The sequence below is a fragment of the Salvelinus alpinus genome, chromosome 4, assembly GCF_045679555.1.
Source record: "Salvelinus alpinus chromosome 4, SLU_Salpinus.1, whole genome shotgun sequence".
Taxonomy (NCBI): Eukaryota; Metazoa; Chordata; class Actinopteri; order Salmoniformes; family Salmonidae; genus Salvelinus; species Salvelinus alpinus.
In genome coordinates, this window is record NC_092089.1 from 38,353,060 (window position 1) to 38,376,846 (window position 23,787).

At 46.7% G+C, this 23,787-nt stretch overlaps 1 pseudogene; it reads right to left on the reverse strand.

Annotated features, from left to right (window-relative positions):
* The window catches only part of LOC139573487 (glutamate receptor ionotropic, kainate 2-like), a 218,739-nt pseudogene that overhangs the window by 148,099 nt on the left and 46,853 nt on the right, over window positions 1-23,787 (reverse strand).

A 23,787-nucleotide genomic window follows, 5' to 3' on the forward strand; every position in this document is an offset into this window, starting at 1 on the left:
CATAGATCACTGTGACTGAACCTGTTCTGTGGTCATAGATCACTGTGACTGAACCTGTTCTGTGGTCATAGATCACTGTGACTGAACCTGTTCTGTGGTCATAGACCACTGTGACTGAACCTGTTCTGTGGTCATCGATCACTGTGACTGAACCTGTTTTGTGGTCATAGATCACTGTGACTGAACCTGTTCTGTGGTCATAGATCACTGTGACTGAACCTGTTCTGTGGTCATAGATCACTGTGACTGAACCTGTTCTGTGGTCATCGATCACTGTGACTGAACCTGTTCTGTGGTCATAGATCACTGTGACTGAACCTGTTCTGTGGTCATAGATCACTGTGACTGTGAAGTTATGAGGCACAGAACTACAATGAGGTGGTTCCAAGCCTGTTATATTCATTCTATTTCTATGCTTTCTAGGCACAGTGGGTGGACAGACAGGAAATGAGCCTTGCTGTGTTGTTGTCATTGACCATGAAGGTGTGAGGTAAGTGGCCAGGGGTCTTACCTGTGCTGTCATCATAGACAACGGTGACCGTCTTCCACTTGAAGAAGTGAACCAGGTCCAGAATGGCCCGGCTGAGAGAGGAGAAGTCTGGGTAGAGGCTGACGTAGAAGGAGTCCCTGTTGTCAGACACCTGGTGCTTCCATTTCGTCTGGATGTGGGGAACGCCAAGCGCATTACAGATGGACTGGACCGCATTGGCCGATGAGCTGTGGGAGGGGCCGAAGATGGCCGCCACCCCCAGAGATAGTTGGTCGCAGGCTGGGGGAGGAGACAACGTTCAGTTACATGCTTTATTCAGTGATTTATTCAGTATTATATGACATGCTGCTGTTAGTTCCTGGAGGATAAGTCATGGATTTCCCACTCCACTATGGCAAGCTGTCCGTTTGTATGGTTTTGAATGACCATCATGAAGCATATTTGGAAGGAAGCCAGTGATAGTGTAAAATGTATGAGCAAGATCTATACACAGTAGGCCTGCATAATATATGAAACGATTGGCAACACTTTGTAACAACAACATTGTGCATTCTAATGACTTATTTTGATGAAAGGAGAAAACGCTTCAATCACAGAAAAGGGATATAATGGCCAGTAATCAATAAGACACTTTGGATGCGTATGAAAAAGCACCCTTTTCCCAATAGTGTTCTACTTTTGAACAGACCTTTATGGGGTTGCCCTATGGACGCTGGACAAAAGTAGTGCATTTTATCGGAAAAAGGGTGCCATTTTAGATTCAACCTTCGAGATATCAGGCCTAATGCAACCCAGTAAAACGATAGATTATTGCAGTTTATCAACCTGTCTCCTGGGAGACAACCAGCTCTGTGAATTAGTATTACTGTTGAGTCTTTAGCAGAAACCAATCAATTGTCTCGGTTTACGTTTCAACTGCACAGACATCGTATGCATCCCAAATAGCATCCTATTCCCATATAGGGCACTACTTTTGACCAGATTCCTATGGGGAAGCCCTACGGGCCCGGATCAAAAGTAGTGCACTATAAAGCCTAAAGGGAATAGGTTGCCATTTGGGATGCAACCATCCTCTTTCTACGCCTGATTATAATTGTCCCAATCCAACCAATGAACTACGCATGAGCCCATATTCACTGGGTGGGTGGGAACACACTAACAATGCTAAATAGATAGGAGAGTCACACAAATAGCAAGCAAACGTATTTTAACACTTGTTCTATGAATATTGTTCCATAGACCAACACCAGTCATGAATCTACAGCATGTGGGTGTGAATGCAGCTTTCTGAATTGTATTCATAATACTTTACCTTTTCTGGAGGCTTCGAAGCTGTCGTAGATGTTTATCCGCTGGATGTCGTATGTTAGCGTTGTGTTTGGCAGTAGGGTTCTGTTCCTGTTGATTGTATTTAAAGCAAATTTAAAGGCTAGTTCCTCGGCACCTGACGGCCCCGACTCAATGGACTCAAATATTCCTCCTGAAAACAAACAGAGACAAGAGACAGTTGGTTAGTACAGTAATTGAACAAAGTGGTTGATGAAATCACATATACACTTGTACACATATACACTTGTATACATATACATTTGTACACATATACACTTGTACACATATACACTTGTATACATATACACGTGTACACATATACACTTGTACACATATACACTTGTACACATATACACTTGTATACATATACACTTGTACACATATACACTTGTACACATATACACTTGTACACATATACACTTGTACACATATACACTTGTACACATATACACTTGTACACATATACACTTGTGTGTGATTATGCTGATCTGTCTTTTACTCATAATTCAACAATCTCTTAATTTAAATAGAAAGGATAATCAAATACAATTCACAAGATATAGAAAAGATATAGAAAATATAATTCCATCAAGTCCATCGAGACCTTACTGTTCACAATAAAATGAGGCAGATATGTTGCACATCACATCAGCTGGGGATACTTTTTAACTCAGGCTATGGGGGTGCTTTTAACACTGACACATGACTGAAGCTAAAGCCTTTAGACACGTTAAGGCTTGGACAGTTTCCAACAGGAATCTGATCCAGGGGGATGTACTATTGTAAGAGAAACTCCTGTAATGTACTGTAGAGTGATGCACTCTCTTCAGAAAGACTGGAGTGGAAAGTGTGTTTAAAAGTGCTGGCTGTATAGCCAACGGCCCTCCGGTGAATTCATCTGACAGCCAACAGATGAATGGCTGCCGAAGAGGCTTGGGAGGTAAGGGGGTGGAACTCTTAGATCAATGTGCCCTGATTGGCTAGCGGATCAATCAATCAAGCCCTTGGGGAGCGCTGGAGCACAACGGCGGGAGATTGAAGTGTTTTGTTTGGCGTGCCCCGTTGGTTCACAGTCTGTCTGTCTGCCTGTCTGTCTGTCAGAGGAAGCTGTCAGTAGATTCTATGGTTTATTTACTCCTACTGTAAAACTCCAAAAGCAGCAACTAAACAGAGGACCGGGACCCTTGCAGAGCAGCAACTAAACAGAGGACCGGGACCCTTGCAGAGCAGCAACTAAACAGAGGACCGGGACCCTTGCAGAGCAGCAACTAAACAGAGGACCGGGACACTTGCAGAAGCAGCAACTAAACAGAGGACCGGGACCCTTGCAGAGCAGCAACTAAACAGAGGACCGGGACTCTTGCAAAAGCAGCAACTAAACAGAGGACTCGGACACTTGCAAAAGCAGCAACTAAACAGAGTACCGAGACACTTGCAGAGCAGCAACTAAACAGAGGACCGGGACACTTGCAGAAGCAGCAACTAAACAGAGGACCGAGACACTTGCAGAGCAGCAACTAAACAGAGGACCGGGACACTTGCAGAAGCAGCAACTAAAGAGGACCGGGACCCTTGCAGAAGCAGCAACTAAAGAGGACCGGGACCCTTGCAGAGCAGCAACTAAAGAGGACCGGGACCCTTGCAGAAGCAGCAACTAAAGAGGACCGGGACACTTGCAGAAGCAGCAACTAAACAGAGGACCGGGACACTTGCAGAGCAGCAACTAAACAGAGGACCGGGACCTTTGCAGAGCAGCAACTAAAGAGGACCGGGACCCTTGCAGAAGCAGCAACTAAAGAGGACCGGGACACTTGCAGAAGCAGCAACTAAAGAGGACCGGGACCCTTGCAGAAGCAGCAACTAAAGAGGACCGGGACCCTTGCAGAAGCAGTAACAAGACACGACTCAGGAAAAGTTTCTCTCCTCTCTCTCACTAGTATTCTTCTCGTGGGAGAGCTATATTTTGAATGCTATAGTGAGTTGGAGGAAATGTGAGCAATGTAGAAAGCAGATTGAACTGAAGGTCAATGTATGAGTACCATACATACAGTACTGATGAATTGAATGAAGTGGTATAGGTATGGTATAGGTGGGTGAAAGGTTAACGCAATGACATTGAATATTAATAGTATAATATGATTACAAGGGATAATGAGTGTATGAATAGGTACAGGTCTATGTGTAGTGTGAATACGACAATGAGGAAGCTAGTCTAAATGAGATTGTGGGGATGAATGGAAGAGGGTGTGGTCAGCAGTGATGGGGTAGATAGGAGAACAGGTGGGGATAACATTAAGTAAGGCCTATGTAAAATGGCTGCCCCATTTTCATACACAAAAATCATGTAGTGCACCCTTAGAGGGCTTTCATTGAATTTTGACATCCAGATAATAACAGTGACATATTGAGTTCCACCCAGCGAGTAGCTAGTCCCCCTGCTGACTGGTGCCTTGTAAGGTTCTTTGATTTGATACTATAAGCCCATAGATCCACAGAGCTTACAGCAGACAGAGATCTGATATCCACTACAGAGGTGACAGCTCTCATAATACCTGACGAAGAGGAAATAGGAGCAAAATCACCATAATGTTGAGCCCCAGTCAGAGGTCACAAAGAGTCATGGGCTTTGAGACACCGTTGGAGACAGGGACACAAGCATAGGGAGATTATCTGAGGCTGGTGTAGTGGCTGTGTGTGTGTGTGTGTGTGTGTGTGTGTGTGTGTGTGTGTGTGTGTGTGTGTGTGTGTGTGTGTGTGTGTGTGTGTGTGTGTGTGTGTGTGTGTGTGTGTGTGTGTGTGTGTGTGTGTGTGTGTGTGTGTGTGTGTGTGTGTGTGTGTGTGTGCCTGTGCCTGTGCCTGTGCCTGTGCCTGTGCCTGTGCCTGTGCCTGTGCCTGTGCCTGTGCCTGTGCCTGTGCCTGTGCCTGTGCGTGTGCGTGTGCGTGTGCGCGTGTCTGTGACTGTGACTGTGTCTGTGTCTGTGTCTGTGTGTGTGTGCATGCCTGCGTATTGAACCAAGAGGGATATCCCCTGGGGCACGCCATGCAGACCTGTTCAGCACAGATCCCAGGACAGCTCTGCCCCAGAACAGATCCCAAACCAAACCTCAAGCTATAGTTTGTCACAAAAAAACCTGTACCATGGTTTGAGTCGCCACATCTGAAGGCTGTATCCTGCTGCTGTTGGCACCACGGTATTGTAGACCTACACTACCGGTCAAAAGTTTTAAAACACCTACTCATTCAAGGGTGTTTCTTAATTTTTTTCTATTTTCTATATTGTAGAATAATAGTGGACATTAAAACTATGAAATAACACATATGGAATCATGTAGTAACCAAAAAAGTGTTAAACAAATCAAAATATATTTTATATTTGAGATTATTCAAATAGCCACCCTTTGCATTAATGACAGCTTTGCACACCCTGGTCTAGACACTGGAGAATGGCCTTTCCCTCTCAGCTGGTGACATGTGTTCTGTGATCAGACTACTGGTTCTTCCTCAGCCCAAACATCCATCAAAACCCATCACTATTAACACCCCTAATTAATGATCAATGGGGTCTTCAGCATCCCTGAATTATTAATCTGACAAGGATACCAGCGCCGCGATCAATGTCATCACACCATCCACATCTTTCTGTGCCAAGAAGAGAGTGTATAGCCTCATTTAAATCTCAGAAAGCATGTTTGGCCACATTATAAGGCAGCATACTGACAGACGTGGACAAAGGAGAATTCATCATTCTCTTGCTGCAATATGAAAACCAAATAGAGATGAATGATAGTGAAATTCATATTTCTTAGATCAATCAGCTTTGATAGGAAACCGCTGAGCTCTCCAAAAGCTGATCAATATTGTCACTGAGTTGCCGCTAACCAAATATTGATAATAGAATTCCTACTTCACAATGAGTCTGCACCAGAGGAGTCTGCACCAGAGGAGTCTGCACCAGAGGAGTCTGCACCAGAGCAGTCTGCACCAGAGGAGTCTGCACCAGAGCAGTCTGCACCAGAGGAGTCTGCACCAGAGGAGTCTGCACCAGAGGAGTCTGCACCAGAGCAGTCTGCACCAGAGGAGTCTGCACCAGAGCAGTCTGCACCAGAGGAGTCTGCACCAGAGGAGTCTGGAGGCTGTTAGGAGGAGCTATAGGAGGACGGGCTCATTGTAATGGCTGGAATGGATTAAATGGAATGCTATCAAACACATCAAACATGTGGAAACCACTTTTGACTCTGTTCCATTAATTCCATTCCAGCCATTACAATGAGCCTGTCCTCCTATTGCTCCTCCCACCAGCCTCCTCTGGTCTGCACCTTGTTTGTTTCCTTTAGAAGAGATGCATCAGCATCAACTCCTGTAGACTCAATCATATATTTGGGCCAAACTGATACCACTTTGGAATGTCAATATACTGTATACTGAACAAAAATATAAACGCAACACGCAACAATTTCAAAGATTTTACAGAGTTACAGTTCATATAAGGAAATAAGTCAATTGAAATACATTCATTAGGCACTAATCTACAGATTTCACATGACTGGGAATACAGATATGCATCTGCTGGTCACAGACACCTTGAAAAAAAGGTAGATCAGAAAACCAGTCAGTATCTGGTGTAACCACCATTTGCCTCATGCAGCGCAACACATCTCCTTCATAGAGTTGATCAGGCTGTTGATTGTGGCCTGTGGAATGTGGTCCCCCTCCTCTTCAATCGCTGTTCGAAGTTGCAGGATATAGGCGGGAAATGGAACACACTGTCGTACACGTTGATCCAGAGCATCCCAAACATGCTCAATGTCTGGCGAGTATACAGGCCATGGAAAAACTGGGACATTTTCAGCTTCCAGGAATTGTGTATAGATCCTGCGACATGGGGCCGTGCACTGTCATGCTGAAACATGAGGTGATGGTGGCTGATGAAATCCACAACAATGGGATCTCATCACGGTATCTCTGTGCATTCAAATTGCCATAGATAAAATGTAATTGTGTTGGTTGTCCGTAGCTTATACCTGCCCATACCATAACCCCACCGCCGCCATGGGCCACTCGTTGACATCAGCAAACCACTCACCCACACAACCCCATACACTTGGTCTGCAGCTGTGAGGCCGGTTGGACGTCCTACTAAATTCTCTAAAACGACATTGGAGGCAGCTTATGGTGGAGAAATGAACATTCAACAGCTCTGGTGGACATTCCATTCCAGCAGTCAGCATGCCAATTGCGCGCTCCCTCAAAACTTAAGACATCTTTGGTATTGTGTTGTGACATAACTGCACACTTTACAGTGGCCTTTTTCTGTCCCCAGCATTGTGTTGTGCACCTGTGTATTGATCATGTAGTTTAATCAGCTTCTTAATATGCCACACCTGTCAGGTGGATGCATTATCATGGCAAAGGAGAAATGCTCACTAACAGGGATGTAAACAAATTTGTGCACACAATTTGAGAGAAATAAGGTGTTCTGTCCGTATGGAACATTTCTGGGACCAACACTTTACATGTTGCGTTTATATTTTTGTTCAGTGTATAATCAACGGACTCTGTCAAATCCAGCCATCTCCTGCAGCCTAACCTAACGTAGCGGGTGTAAAATAAACACCTTACACGGGTCCAGGTTTTCAGGGGAAAGGGAAGCTAGGTTGAAGATCCTGGAGCCCTGAAAACTGGATGTTTACGGTTTTCTGAGAACCCCACTGAGTGTGCCTGCAGCCAAATATAAATATGACAAAGGCACAGGCTGTGTACAGGGATAAGATAGATAGTGCTTATCGTGCAAGTTTAGGGTGACCAGAATGTTAAATTGACGTAACCAAAAATTTGCTATAACAATGCGTGCATTAGCATTGTAATAAGAAAAAAGTCTAGACCTGATTGCCTGAGACTCACTGAAGGCCTAGAATAGACTTTGCCTCAATCACCCTCACTAAATGAGTCTGACATGGCACACTAATCCCTATACCAACACCCTATTTCCACAGGTCTCTGATCAAAAGTAGTATACTAGATAGGGGATAGGGTGCCATATAATTTCAGAGTTTTGCTACTCTTCTGTACCAAAGCTTGTTTTTTGTATCACTTTTTCCTATAAAAGCTCAGCTTTGTCCAGTTGAGGATAGAATGAATACATCACCATCAGTACATTAGTTTTAATCAGAATTTAATTTCCCTTCGTTTGGTTGAACACGTGAAAAAAACAACACACTCCATTTTAAAGCAGTCTGTTTTCTTTTTTAGTACCTTGTGCCGGTCTGAAATCAATTGCTACACTTGCTGCTATCTTGGCAAGCATGTGTGTTCTTGTTGGGCTGCGGAGAGGAGCGGAGAGCCGGAGAGGCTATCTTTGATGAATGTGCTCAGTAATCCAGTCAATTGGTCGCATTAATAATGTTTGGTTTGCTAAAATAGCGATTGTAGCCGCCCAACCGTTGCTGCTTCTGGGCTGTGGGGCCCTGCGCACATTGAGCTGAGGGACTCAACAAGACTGCAGGCTTTAAAACTCAGCACAACACACATAGTTCAAAGATACATAATGACAGAGAGAGAGAGAGTGTGTGTGTGTGTGTGTGTGTGTGTGTGTGTGTGTGTGTGTGTGTGTGTGTGTGTGTGTGTGTGTGTGTGTGTGTGTGTGTGTGTGTGTGTGTGTGTGTGTGTGTGTGTGTGTGTGTGTGTGTGTGTGTGTGTGTGTGTGTGTGTGTGTGTGTGTGTGTGTGTTTTTGGTTTCTGACTCACGTTGATGTTATCACAAGTTGCAACACTGGACTTTTTACAGCTTAGCAAATGTGCTCATGAATGATAACAAAAAGTGTTCTGGCAAATATGCAGAACTACCGCACAGTGTCACGGTAGTGGCTTCTAACAGTAAATGACTGCATTGCAAATTGCCAAAATCCTCTTCCTGCTGAGTTGAAAGGGTATAAGAAGTAAAAGGGCAGAGAAACACCTGGATCTGATTACCATTACTGGTTTACCAAGAGGAGAACGTTAAACGTCAATATGGTCTCTGTCCTCTAACCTCCTCCTGCTGTTCCTCTAACCTCCTCCTGTCAGTGAGTTGCTGTTCCTCTAACCTCCTCCTGTCAGTGAGTTGCTGTTCCTCTAACCTCCTCCTGTCAGTGAGTTGCTGTTCCTCTAACCTCCTCATGTCAGTGAGTTGCTGTTCCTCTAACCTCCTCCTGTCAGTGAGTTGCTGTTCCTCTACCCTCCTCCTGTCAGTGAGTTGCTGTTCCTCTAACCTCCTCCTGTCAGTGAGTTGCTGTTCCTCTACCCTCCTCCTGTCAGTGAGTTGCTGTTCCTCTAACCTCCTCCTGTCAGTGAGTTGCTGTTCCTCTAACCTCCTCCTGTCAGTGAGTTGCTGTTCCTCTAACCTCCTCCTGTCAGTGAGTTGCTGTTCCTCTAACCTCCTCCTGTCAGTGAGTTGCTGTTCCTCTACCCTCCTCCTGTCAGTGAGTTGCTGTTCCTCTAACCTCCTCCTGTCAGTGAGTTGCTGTTCCTCTAACCTCCTCCTGTCAGTGAGTTGCTGTTCCTCTAACCTCCTCCTGTCAGTGAGTTGCTGTTCCTCTACCCTCCTCCTGTCAGTGAGTTGCTGTTCCTCTAACCTCCTCCTGTCAGTGAGTTGCTGTTCCTCTAACCTCCTCCTGTCAGTGAGTTGCTGTTCCTCTAACCTCCTCCTGTCAGTGAGTTGCTGTTCCTCTAACCTCCTCCTGTCAGTGAGTTGCTGTTCCTCTACCCTCCTCCTGTCAGTGAGTTGCTGTTCCTCTAACCTCCTCCTGTCAGTGAGTTGCTGTTCCTCTAACCTCCTCCTGTCAGTGAGTTGCTGTTCCTCTAACCTCCTCCTGTCAGTGAGTTGCTGTTCCTCTAACCTCCTCCTGTCAGTGAGTTGCTGTTCCTCTAACCTCCTCCTGTCAGTGAGTTGCTGTTCCTCTAACCTCCTCCTGTCAGTGAGTTGCTGTTCCTCTAACCTCCTCCTGTCAGTGAGTTGCTGTTCCTCTAACCTCCTCCTGTCAGTGAGTTACTGTTCCTCTAACCTCCTCCTGTCAGTGAGTTGCTGTTCCTCTAACCTCCTCATGTCAGTGAGTTGCTGTTCCTCTAACCTCCTCCTGCTGTTCCTCTAACCTCCTCCTGTCAGTGAGTTGCTGTTCCTCTAACCTCCTCCTGCTGTTCCTCTAACCTCCTCCTGTCAGTGAGTTGCTGTTCCTCTAACCTCCTCCTGTCAGTGAGTTGCTGTTCCTCTAACCTCCTCCTGTCAGTGAGTTGCTGTTCCTCTACCCTCCTCCTGTCAGTGAGTTGCTGTTCCTCTAACCTCCTCCTGTCAGTGAGTTGCTGTTCCTCTAACCTCCTCCTGTCAGTGAGTTGCTGTTCCTCTAACCTCCTCCTGTCAGTGAGTTGCTGTTCCTCTACCCTCCTCCTGTCAGTGAGTTACTGTTCCTCTAACCTCCTCCTGTCAGTGGGTTGCTGTTCCTCTAACCTCCTCCTGTCAGTGAGTTGCTGTTCCTCTACCCTCCTCCTGTCAGTGAGTTGCTGTTCCTCTACCCTCCTCATGTCAGTGAGTTGCTGTTCCTCTAACCTCCTCCTGTCAGTGAGTTGCTGTTCCTCTAACCTCCTCCTGTCAGTGAGTTGCTGTTCCTCTAACCTCCTCCTGTCAGTGAGTTGCTGTTCCTCTAACCTCCTCCTGTCAGTGAGTTGCTGTTCCTCTAACCTCCTCCTGTCAGTGAGTTGCTGTTCCTCTACCCTCCTCCTGTCAGTGAGTTGCTGTTCCTCTAACCTCCTCCTGTCAGTGAGTTGCTGTTCCTCTAACCTCCTCCTGTCAGTGAGTTGCTGTTCCTCTACCCTCCTCCTGTCAGTGAGTTGCTGTTCCTCTAACCTCCTCCTGTCAGTGAGTTGCTGTTCCTCTAACCTCCTCCTGTCAGTGAGTTGCTGTTCCTCTAACCTCCTCCTGTCAGTGAGTTGCTGTGCCAATGTGTCTTTCAGCCTGATCCCTCTCAGTGACTTGAATAAAGAGCCTATCTAATCCTCACATGCAACCGCACACGTACACACAAACCAGGAAACGCCTAACGTCTCTCTCCTCTCAGACTGGTCATCACAGGCCAACCAGAGTATAGATGAAACATCATCTATCTCAATTTCCTCTCAGAGTAAAATAACAGAGGGGAAATTAATAGGAAATCCAGCTTCAGCTCGTTGCTTGTTTTGGTGGAGTGAAAATTATCGAGAAAAATAAGATAGACCACTATAACCACCCTCGCACACACACACACACACACACACACACACACACACACACACACACACACACACACACACACACACACACACACACACACACACACACACACACACACACACACACACACACACACACACACACACACACACACATCCACCTCCTTTCCGTCTCCCTTCCGATGTTGACAGTTTGATGGCGATGAGTGTCAGAATAGCAGTGCAGCAGAACGAGAAGTGTAGCATGACGCGCTCCCAGAGCATGTTCCATCTTTATCACAGCTGGGGTGAAAGAGACAGGGAGGGAGGGAGGGAGGGAGGGAGGGAGGGAGGGAGGGAGGGAGGGAGGGAGGGAGGGAGGGAGGGAGGGAGGGAGGCCTGTGGAACTGAACTGTCTCACACACCTGAGGTAGTTACACTGCAAAAGAAACATTTTATTATTTTCAGGCATAAATGTAGAGCTTGTTCTAAAACTATGAATCTAAGAACAATAAGAGGGAACAATAATATCACCAGGAGAGGGACTGCTAGCATTTTAAAATGCCTGTACAACGACTGTGCCCTAAAAATTCTGTGTGTTCAGAACAATTTGTTCCTTTTCAAGATCAACAGCAGAACAGTTGTGTACTGTGTGTACTATGGGGATATGTCTGTCTGCCTGTCTGTCTGTCTGTCTGTCTGCCTGAGGTGGAGAATTGAAGATGTTGCACTGACTGACTGAAAGCCACCAGAGACTTACAACAGAACAGTGGCATTTATGGTACCAGGTCTATCCTTTATTCAAACCTTTGTCTGTCTCCCTCACTCTATTTCTCTCCTTCCCTACTGTATATATCTCCCTAAGCCCTCTTCCTCCACATTCTCTCTCTAATTGTCTCTTTCTCTCTCGCTCTTTCATTCTCTTTCTCTCTCTCTCCTTCTTTTCTTTGTCTTTCTTCAAAATACCATGATAAATGGTAGATGTTAGATTAATATAATGTTAACATGGAAAATGATGTAGTGTTCCATCTCTTTTCTGTTTTTGGTTGATAGAAAGATAGAACAGCGTTGAGTACTCTGCTGGACACTTTCCCAAATGTCAGTGCATCTTAGCCGTTGTCAAGCACTCCCAGACCCACAAATGTCAGCCTCTCCTCAGCACCAGAGCTATTGTGAACCACTCACACAGCTGGAAATGTCAATGATTCCCCTGACGTAGATACAAGACATTGAGAGAGAGAGATTAAGATCTTTGGGAGCAAGAGAAGGACTCAGAGAAAGCAGCTTCCAACCCAGTATCTATAGATCTATTCTACAGTGTAGTACTGGTCACATCCCTCCTTCCTGGACAACTTCTCCACAGTATACAAGCCCCTACAAGCCTGTGACCCATGTCATAAGACAATCAGTATGTATGTGTCCTTGTGACAGAAGTCACATAGATGTGTATAAATAATTGGAATTGGAATTTACTTCATGAATTGACTAAATTGAAATGGCATTCACCCCAACCCTGTTCGACCCTTTACTGCCCAGTAAAGAACGAGAGTCACAAGATCACTACAAGAAACCTGTACAGATGTGGTACCCTGTAACTAGAGAGAATGGTGCCAAAGCTCAGACTATGACCCAAATTCTATCAATTCCACATTCAGAACAGCACATTTCAGGTTCACTCAGAATGTTTACCCTGCATTTCAAGGACAGGTGTGGTTTCTGGACAATATCCAGAGACAATGTCCTCTAAAGGAATAGCTTGCAGGGTGCCTCAGTTCTAACACAGTTAACACTTTTGATAAACCTTGGGCCTAAAGACTCAATACCAACTGTGACTCATACCCCATAGTCACACACAGGAACACATCTGAGTAGTACAGAGCTGTGCACACATAGACACACACACACGCACACGTCACACACACGTCTCACACACACACCACAGCTTCAACACCAGCCAAAATCCCAGAGAGGACAATCATACAGTAGAGGACAACCTAAAAATGACACACAGATACACACACACACACACACACACACACACACACACACACACACACACACACACACACACACACACACGCACACGCACACGCACACACACACAACCTCTCTCTCTTAGTTTCACACACATCTAAACGCTCTTTTCTACATCAACAGTTAATTCCCCATCTGCTGAGGTGAGCATTGGGCTGATGTACTGTAAGGAGTTACTACTCTGCTCTCTCTCTCCATCTCTCATCTGTCTTAGGAGAGGATACAGTTTGTTGATAGAGCAGAGAGTCGATCTTATTATTTCTCACTTTTTACATCTCCTTTCTCTCTCTCTCTCTCTCTCTCTCTCTCTCTCTCTCTCTCTCTCTCTCTCTCTCTCTCTCTCTCTCTCTCTCTCTCTCTCTCTCTCTCTCTCTCTCTCTCTCACCTCTCTTCTCCCTCTCCCCCTCTCTCTCTCTCTCCCTTTCTCTCTCTCTTCTCCCTCTCTCTCTCTCTCTCTTCTCCCTCTCCCTCTCTCCCTCTCCTCTCCCTCTCCCTCTCCCTCTCTCTCTCTCTCTCTCTCTCTCTCTCTCTCTCTCTCTCTCTCTCTCTCTCCCCCTCTCCCTCTCCCTCTCCCTCTCCCTCTCCCTCTCCCTCTCTCTCTCTCTCTCTCTCTCTCTCTCTCTCTCTCTCTCTCTCTCTCTCTCTCTCTCTCTCTCTCTATCTCTCTCTCTCACCTCTCTTCTCCCTCTCCCTCCCTCTCTCTCTCTCTCTCACCTCTCCCTCTCCCTTCTCCCTCTCTCTCTCTCTCTCTCTCTCTCTCTCTCTCTCTCTCTCTCTCTCTCTCTCTCTCTCTCTCTCTCTCTCTCTCTCTCTCTCTCTCTCTCTCTCTCTCTCTCTCTCTCTCTCTCTCTCTCTCTCTCTCTCTCTCTCTCTCTCTCTCTCACACCTCTCTTCTCCCTCTCCCTCGCCCTTCTCCCTCTCTCTCACTCTCCCTTCTCCCTCTCCCTTCTCCCAGGGCTCCCGAGTGGCGCAGCGGTCTAAGGCACTGCATCTCAGTGCTTGAAGCGTCACAAAAAGACACCCTGGTTTGATTCCAGGCTGTATCACAACCGGCTGTGATTGGGAGTCCCATAGGGCGGAGTACAATTGGCCCAGTGTCGTCCAGGTTTGGCCGGTGTAGGCAGTCATTGTAAATGAAATAACATTTTTAGCTGACTTGCCTAGTTAAATAAAGGTTAACAATCCCTTCAGTTTAACTCACCCACATTGGGCCAATTCTCCAAGCAGCGCTCAACGTACTGCTCTCTTGCTCCTCTTTTATTTTTTAATGAGGAGCTTTTCTTTTGAACTTGGCTGTGGCGTATTGATTTTCCAGTGCTCAGACGAGTGCATGCGTGATATTATCTCCGGCAGGCGCGCGGAGGAAGGGGTTGGTTGGCGGTTTCCCCACTGAATGCGATTGTCTCTCATTTCTCTAACGCGATGCCCCCTAACCCCTGCATTGTGCTCTAATCCTGGTCCGTTTAAGAGATCAGCCCATGCTCTGATGAGATACGAGTGTCTCACCAGCCCAGCCCATTTACTGTTACAGAGAAGAGTTAGGCCAATGATAGGTCTCTTTTATTTCTCTCTCTCTTTCTCTCTGTCTATCTTTCGTTCTCGTTATCTCTCTGTCCTCCTCTTTCTCTCTCTAGCTATTTCTCACTCTCTCTCCCTCTTCTTTCACCCCTCCCGCTCTATCCGCCCCCTCTTTCCTTCTTGTGATAAAGATTAATTAAGGCATGCATTTCCTACGGTCTCCTCTCAGCAGCGGTCTGTCCATAAAGTCTGTGGGCCGTAATGGGATCAATAGGAGATCTTTAATGCTGGGGAAAGGGTTGTTCAGGTGAGATGACTTTTAGATCGTACAATGCCCCCTCTCTACACTCTCTCTCGTCCACCCTGAGCCACACACATCTTTCTCTCCTCCTCCTTCTTCTCCTCCCTCTCTGCCTTCCTCTCCTCCTCCTCTCCTCATCCTCTCCTCCTCTCCTCCCACTCCTCCTTCCTCTCCTCCTCCCTTCCTCTCCTTCTCCCTCTCCTCGTTCCTCTCCTCCTCCTCTTCTCTATCCTCTAGGGAATTAGTCTCAGCACATTTGTCATCTTGTTCAGAATTCATTTTCCGGTGAATTGCGGCCAGGACCCTATTCATTAATTTGAATATTTTGCAAGGTGAAGGGGAAAATTAACATGTGGAGTCTTTTTTTGTAAAGATATGAGGTACGGCTTTGGTAACGAATCTAGAATGAGCATTTTCCACTTCCTTTATGAAATTGTAGACGGTGTGTTTGAACGGAAAGAGCTGCAGAACACGTATTATAGATCATGAGAAAACAAAAGGGGAGCAAATCAAATTGACAGAAATTCTATTTTCTGGAAGGAGAAAACAGAAGCGTCAAGTGTGTGCTGAATTCTAATGTCAAGCTGAGATTGCTGAGATAGTGGCGAGAGCTCAGTGCATAGGAAAACAGGAAGCTTGACTTTTTAAAACAAGCTCCCAACGGAAGTATAATTTGTCTCCGGCTGATCTCAGGGACACACTGCTAGTGAACCTGGCCACAGTGTGTATGTGTGTGCTTGCGTGAGTGGTTGCGTGCTTGTGTATATGTGTGTGTGTATATGTGTGTTTGCATGTGTGATAGTGTGTGTATGATTCAACAATAATAACACCATCATGTCTCCATGCAGGCAGCAGCATTCTCGTTGGGCCGAGGAGGAACTATCTGTTCTTTTTAGACTTTGTGTCCCTATTGGCTCCCTGGGCCGGGCTGAGCAAGCGAATCGTCCATGTCGGTGCTTTTTGACTAATGATCTCAGCTCAGCCACAAGGTCACAGCCAGGTGGGCTCCATGACAACGGCGGAGCCATTATCAAATGGAACAGAGGGCAGGGCCGAGCTTGTCTCCTGGAAGGAAGGATCCAGAAGGTTCGAAGGGCTACCTCCCAAATGACTCCCTGTTCCCTTTATAGTGCACTACTATGACTAGCCCACTATATAGGGAATAGGGCCTCTAGTCAAAAGTAGTACACTATATGTGGAATAGTGTGCGTATTTGGGAGGCAGCCTGTGAATCTTTGAGACGAAACAAAGGGTGATGGATGTGGTGGAACGAGCAGGATAGCTGTCTCCGTAATGAGCATGTCCCATGTGATTCTCTGACCGGTACAGAGTAGTAGCGACACGTTTAACCCCTTACCTACACGCACACACACACTGCAGCTGAGTACACCAGATGTGCCACATGTATAGAGACTGATAGCTGCCTAACTGAGATGAATCACCAACGGTATTTTCTATGCGTTTTAGACACCTGATGTTATGTTTATTTGGGCCTACTGGGCAGGTGTGATCTTGCTCCTGCTCCCTCAGTCACCCCTGCACCATTTGTCAGATGCTATTTTCTCTGTAATTCAATGTATTGTGTATATTAATGCTGTTAAGGTGACACACTAAGTCGTGGTTTCAGGCTATGGCACGGTGAATAGGTACAGTTGGATTCTGGGTAATAGAATCATCTGAAGGTGATGTGTCTCAGACCTCTGGCCGTTACCACGGTGGTCTCTGCTCTCTTCCTCTCCCTCTCTCCCTCCCCTCCCTTCCTCCCCTCCCTCCCTCCCCTCCCTTCCTCCCCTCCCTTCCTCCCCTCCCTCCCCTCCCCTCCAGGGGCTAGTGAACATGTCTGCAGGTATGATGAACCATGAGATCCATTAAGGACCAGCTAATAGATTAAAAGACATGTCAAACTGAATCAAGGCTGTGTGAGAGAAGAGGAAGGTAGAGTACAGCTCTCCCATTGGACACAGGTAGGGAACCTGTTATGACAAGCTAACCACATCTCACTCTTCCTCAGATTAATTAGAAGTCACCTCTAGTCACACTACTGGACAGTCTGAAATGTCTCTCCTTCCTCTTCCTTCCATCTTCCTTCCCTCTCTTTCCTTTTTCTGTTCTGTCAGAACTCACTGCACTTCTCCAAGACAGAAAAAGACAGTGTGAGTGAGTGTGTGAAATGTTGAGCTAGCTAATGGTTTCATTTGCAGAGAGGGATAGTGATGAGGCCTTGAAGGGGTCCATCCCAGCAGATGAGTTCCTCATAGTGCTGTATCATCATCACTGTATCCCTACAGCCTCCAGGAACATAGATCCACTGCTTATACCAACACAACACTACTGGGAACCTTTCAGCGCCATGGGGAACAGAGATATTGTCTGGGACTACTTGATCATTTACAACCAGCCATCTCCTTAAGCACTTAGAGTCTATGTCTGTGTCACAAATGGCACCCTATTCCCTATATAGTGCAATACTTTTTAAAAGTACACTACATGACCAAAAGTATGTGGACACCTGCTCGTTGAACGTCTCATTCCAAAATCATGTTAATATGGAGTTGGTCCGCCCATTACTGCTATAACAGCCTCTACTCTTCTGGGAACACAACTAGATGTTGAAACATTTCTGCGGGGACTTGCTTCCCGCAGCAGTAGTGATGTCAGGCACAGATGTTGAGCGATTAGGCCTGGCTCGCAGTTGGTGTTCCAATTCATCCCAAAGGTGTTCGATGGGGTTGACGTCAGTGCTCTGTGCAGTCCAGTCAAGGTCTTTCACACCGATCTCGACAAACTATTTCTGTATGGACCTCGCTTTGTACATGGGGGCATTGTCATGCTGAAACAGGAAAGGGCCTTCCCCAAACTGTTGCCACAAATTTGGAAGCAAAGAATCATCTAGAATGTCATTGTATGCTGTAATGTTAAGATTTCCCTTCACTGAAACAAAAGGGCCTAGCCCAAACCATGAAAAACATCCCCAGACCATTATTCCTCATCCACCAAACTTTACAGTTGGCACTATGCATTCAGGCAGGTAGTGTTGTCCTGGTATCCGCCAAACCCAGATTTGTCCATCGGAATGCCAGATGGAGAAGCGTGATTCATCACTCCAGAGAACGTTTAACGTTTCCACTGCTACAGAGTCCAATGGCGGCGAGCTTTAACCAACTCCAGCAGACGCTTGGCATTGCGCATGGTAATCTTAGGCTTGTGTGTGACTTTTTGGCCACGGAAACCCATTTCATGAAGCTCCGAACGAACAGTTATTGTGCTGAAGTTGCTTCCAGAGGCAGTTTGGAACTCGGTAGTGAGTGTTGCAACCGAGGACGGAAGAATCTTACGCGCTACACGTTTCAGCCCTCAGTGGTCACATTCTGTGAGGTTGTGTGGCCTACCACTTCGCGGCTGAGTCGTTGTTGCTCCTAGACATTTCCACTTTACAATAACAGCACTTACAGTTGACCGGGGCAGCTCTAGCAGGGCAGACTTTTGACAAACTAACTTGTTGGAAAGGTGACATCATTTGACAGTTCCACGTTGAATGTCATTGAGCTCTTCAGTAAGGTCATTCTACTGTATAGAGATTACATGGCTGTGTGCTCAATTGTATACACCTGTCAGCAACGGGTGTGTCTGAAAGTGCCGAATCTACTAATTTGAATAGGTGTCCACATACTTTTGCAGCAGTCATGGCTTGGCGGTAGAAGCTGTTAAGAAGCCTTTTGTTCCTAGACTTAGTGCTCTGGTACCACTTGCCGTGCGGTAGCAGTGAGAACAGTCTATGACTTGGGTGACTGGAGTCTTTTACAATTTTGGGGGGCTTCCTCTTAGTATGTAGGTCCTGGATGGCAGGAAGCTTGGCCCCAGGGATGTACTGGGCCGTACAAACTACCCTCTGTAGCGCCTTATTGTCGGATGCCGAGCAGTTGCCATCCCAGGCGGTGATGCAACCGGTCAGGATGCTCTCGACGGTGCAGGTGTATAACTTTTTGAGGACCTGGGAACCCATGCCAAGTCTTTTCAGTCTCCTGAGGGGGAAAAGGTTTTGTCGTGCCTTCTTCACGACTGTCTTGGTGTATTTGGACCATGATAGTTTGTTGGTGATGTGGACACCAAGGAACTTGAAACTCTCGACTCGCTCCACTACAGCCGATGTACAGTCGATGTTGATGGGGGTTCGGCCCCCTTTTTCCTGTAGTCCACCATCATCTCCTTTGTCTTGCTCACATTGAGGGAGAGGTTGTTGTCCTGTAATATTTTCAAAACTGTTATAGTTACATGAATTATGGTTATTTCCAGGAACACACATTGGGTGGCATCCTACCTCTCCTACAGAGCTTTGTAAAGATAGGGACAGTTCTGTTGACCCCTCATGCATCATTAAACTATACTTCTAAAGAGGATTTGATTCAAAGGTAAAACACACAATAAAAGACTAATTCAATAAGTGATCAAAATAGTATTTATGTGTGAGTGTGTTTCATGTTTAAACATCCCAGTCTGGCTCAGCCACAGAGACAGAGCCTCGGAGGTCTGCTAGTAGGAAAGTATGAAATAATAGCAACTCTACACAGAATAACTAAAAGGCCTGTGAAGATAAGTGGTGTCAGAAAAGTCTCTATAAATATTAGTGAAGGCTTTTTATAAAAGCGGGTAATCACTTTCTATTTGATGCATAATGTAGCTTATTTATTCAAACAGTCCTATGCGTTAGGAGAAAATTGCTCTGTTTGAGAGGGCTTTATATCTCTGGCTGCAGTTAGCTCAGAGACAAAGACGGTGTACTGGGGATACGTGATGGGAGCTCTGCTACTGTGCTGTGCTCAGGAAGGTGTCTGTCTGTGTTAATGTGTGTGTGTGTGTGTGTGTGTGTGTGTGTGTGTGTGTGTGTGTGTGTGTGTGTGTGTGTGTGTGTGTGTGTGTGTGTGTGTGTGTGTGTGTGTGTGTGTGTGTGTGTGTGTGTGTGTGTGTGTGTGTGTGTGTGTGCATGTGCGTGTGTGTGTGTGGCTTTGTTCATGTCGGGGCTGCGCTGTTAATGGTGTCAGGGTGTTGGAGGGTACGGGAGGAAAGATGCATTTAACAGTTACATTACAGGGGCTAATTCACCAGCTCACAGCAGTACTGCTGCCTCTTATTAAACTGAACACTCTGGAGGACTGAGATCAACATCAGAGCACAGAGGAAAACACACACACTCACACACAGACGCGCACACACACACTCACACACAGGCATGCACGAGCACGCACACACACCAAACACACACACACACACACACACTAAGGATTAAGTCAAGTGCAGATATTCATCAGTGAAACTTGTTCATTTGACTTATATTGGTCTCCCACATACAATACTGTAATGTGATATTAAATCTCACATAGTCCTATAAATCCACAATGTGGGGCCCATCAAGACACCCACACACACCACAACCAACCCCTGCCTGGGTAGAGCACCTCACCCACACACACCACAACCCCTGCCTGGGTAGAGCACCTCAGCCACCCACACACGCCACAATACCTGTCTGGGTAGAGCAGCACACCCACACACACCACAATACCTGCCTGGGTAGAGCACCTCACCCACACACACCACAACACCTGCCTGGGTAGAGCACCTCACCCACACACACCACAACCCCTGCCTGGGTAGAGCACCTCACCCCCACACACCACAACCCCTGCCTGAGTAGAGCACCTCACCCACCCACACACACCACAACCAACCCCTGCCTGGGTAGAGCACCTCACCCACACATACCACAACTCCTGCCTGGGTAGAGCACCTCACCCACCCACACCACAACACCTGCCTGGGTAGAGCACCTCACCCACACACACCACAACACCTGCCTGGGTAGAGCACGTCACCCACACACACCACAACACCTGCCTGGTTAGAAAACCTCACCCACACACACCACAGCACCTGCCTGAGTAGAGCACCTCACCCACACCAGCATGAGGGGAGCTGTGTTTGCACTCCCACACAAACACGCCTGCACACACACGCGTGACACAATCTCTCACACACTACACAGTCACAACTACTTTGACATACTCACATACTCCCACACACACTTTGCAGTCACAGCAGAGCCATGCAGGCACACACACACACACACACACACACACACACACACACACACACACACACACACACACACACACACACACACACACACACACACACACACACACACACACACTCCTAGATACGTTCTATAGACACACATACACATAAACCAGTCACAGCCAAAGAGACACACAGACCCTCTAAGAGGAGCATGTGTGAAGATGAAGTAACACTGTTTTAGCTATGTGTAGTGCAGTGGGAGCCTTGGCTGAATAATACTGTGTTAAATCAAATCAAACCTTATTTGTTAAATAAAAAGTCATATTAAAAAGTAACACAATAAGAATAACAATAATGTGCAGGTTAATGTACAGGTTAGTTGAGGTAATTTGTACATGTAGGTGGAGGTGAAGTGACTATGCATAGATAATAAACAGCGAGAAGCAGCAGTGTACAAAAGGGAGGGGGGTCAATGTAAATTGTCCGGTGGCGATTGTATTAATTGTTCAGCAGTCTTATGACTTGGGGGTAGAAGCTGTGAGGAGCCTTTTGGTCCTAGACTTGGCGCTCAGGTACACCGTATATTATATAGGTCCTGGATGGCAGGAAGCTTGGTCCCAGTGATGTACTGTGCATTTCGCATTACCCTCTGTGGCGCCTTATGGTCAGATGCCGAGCAGTTGCCATACCAGGTGGTGATGCAACCTGTTCAGGATGCTCTCGATGGTGCAGCTGTAAACCCTTTTAAGGATCTGGGAACCCATGCCAAATCATTTCAGTCTCCTGAGGGGGAAAAGGTTTTGTCGTGCCCTCTTCACGACTGTCTTGGTGTGCTTGGACCATGTTAGTTTGTTGGTGATGTGGACACCAAGGAACTTGAAGCTCTCAACCTGCTCCGCTACAGCCCTGCTGATGAGAATGGGGGCGTGCTCGGTCCTCTTTTTCCTGTAGTCCACAATCATCTCCTTTGTCTTGATCACGTTGAGGGAGAGGTTGTTGTCCTGGCACCACACAGCCAGGTCTCTGACCTCCTCCCTATAGGCTGTCTCATCATTGTCTGTGATCAGGCCTACCACTGTTGTGTTGTCAGCAAACTTAATGATGGTGCTCGAGTCGTGTTTGGTCACGCAGTCGTGGGTGAACAGGGAATACAGGAGGGGACTAAGTACACACCCCTGAGGGGCCCAGGTGTTAAGGATCAGCGTGGCAGACGTGTTGTTGCCTACTCTTACCACCTGGGGGTGGCCCGTCAGAAAGTCCAGGATCCAGTTGCAGAGGGAGGTGTTTAGTCCCAGAGTCCTTAGCTTAGTGATGAGCTTCGTGGGCACTATGGTGTTGAACACTGAGCTGTAGTCAATGAACAGCATTCTCACATAAGTGTTCCTTTTGTCCAGGAGAGAAAGGGCAGTGTGGAGTGCGATTGAGATTGCATCATCTGTGGATCTGTTGGGGCGGTATGCGATTTGGAGTGGGTCTAGGGTGTCCGGGAGGATGCTGTAAATTTGAGCCATGACCAGCCTTTCAAAGCACTTCATGGCTACCGACGTGAGTGCCACGAGACGGTAATCATTTAGGCAGGTTACCATCGCTTCCTTGGGCACAGGGACTATGGTGGTCTGCTTGAAACATGTAGGTATTACAGACTCGGTCAGGGAGAGGTTGACCATGTCAGTGAAGACACTTGACAGTTGGTCCGCACATGCTTTGAGTACACGTCCTGGTAACCCATCTGGCCCAGTGGCTTTGTGAATGTTGACCTGTTTAAAGATTTTGTTCACATCAGCTACTGAGAGCGTTATCACACAGTCATCCAGAACAGCTGGTGCTCTCGTGCATGCTTCAATGTTGCTTGCCTTGAAGCGATCATAAAAGGCATTTAGCTCGTCTGGTAGGCTTACCTCACTGGGCAGCTCGCGTCTGGGTTTCCCTTTTTTATTCCGTAATAGTTTTCAAGCCCTGCCACATCCGACGAGCGTCAGAGCCGGTGTAGTATCTTAATCCTGTATTGACGTTTTGCTTGTTTGATGGTTCGTCTGAGGGCATAGCGGGATTTCTTATAAGCATCCAGGTTATTCTCCCGCTCCTTGAAAGCGGAAACTCTAGCCTTTAGCTCAATGCGGATGTTGCCTGTAATCCATGGCTTCTGGTTGCGATATGTACGTACAGTCACTGTGGGGACGACGTCGTCTATGCACTTATTGATGAAACCAACGACTGAGGTGGTGTACTCCTCAATGCCACCGGATTAATCCCGGGACATATTCCAGTATGTGCTAGCAAAACAGTCCTGTTGTGTAGCATCCACGTCATCTGAGCACTTCTGTATTGAATCAGGAGGATATAATTATGGTCAGATTTGCCAAATGGAGGGCGGGGGAGAGCTTTGTATGCATCTCTGTGTGTGGAGTAAACGTGGTCTAGGATTTTTTTTTTCTCTGGTTGCACATGTGACATGCTGGTAAATATTTAGTAAAACTAATTTAAGTTTGTCTGCATTAAATTCCCCGGCCACTAGGAGCGCCGCTTCTGGGTGAGCATTTTCTTCTTTGCTTATGGCCTTAGAGAGTTGGTTGAGAGCGCTCTTAGTACCAGCTTCATTCTGTGGTGGTAAATAGATGACTATGAATAATATAGATGAGAACTCTCTTGGTAGATAGTGTGGTCTACAGCTGATCATAAGGTACTCTACCTCAGGCGAGCAATACCTCGAGACTTCTTTAATATTAGACATCGAGCACCAGCTGTTATTGACAAACAAACACACACCCCACCTCTCGTCTTACCAGAGGTAGAGTTTCTGTTCCACCGGTGCATGGAAAATCCT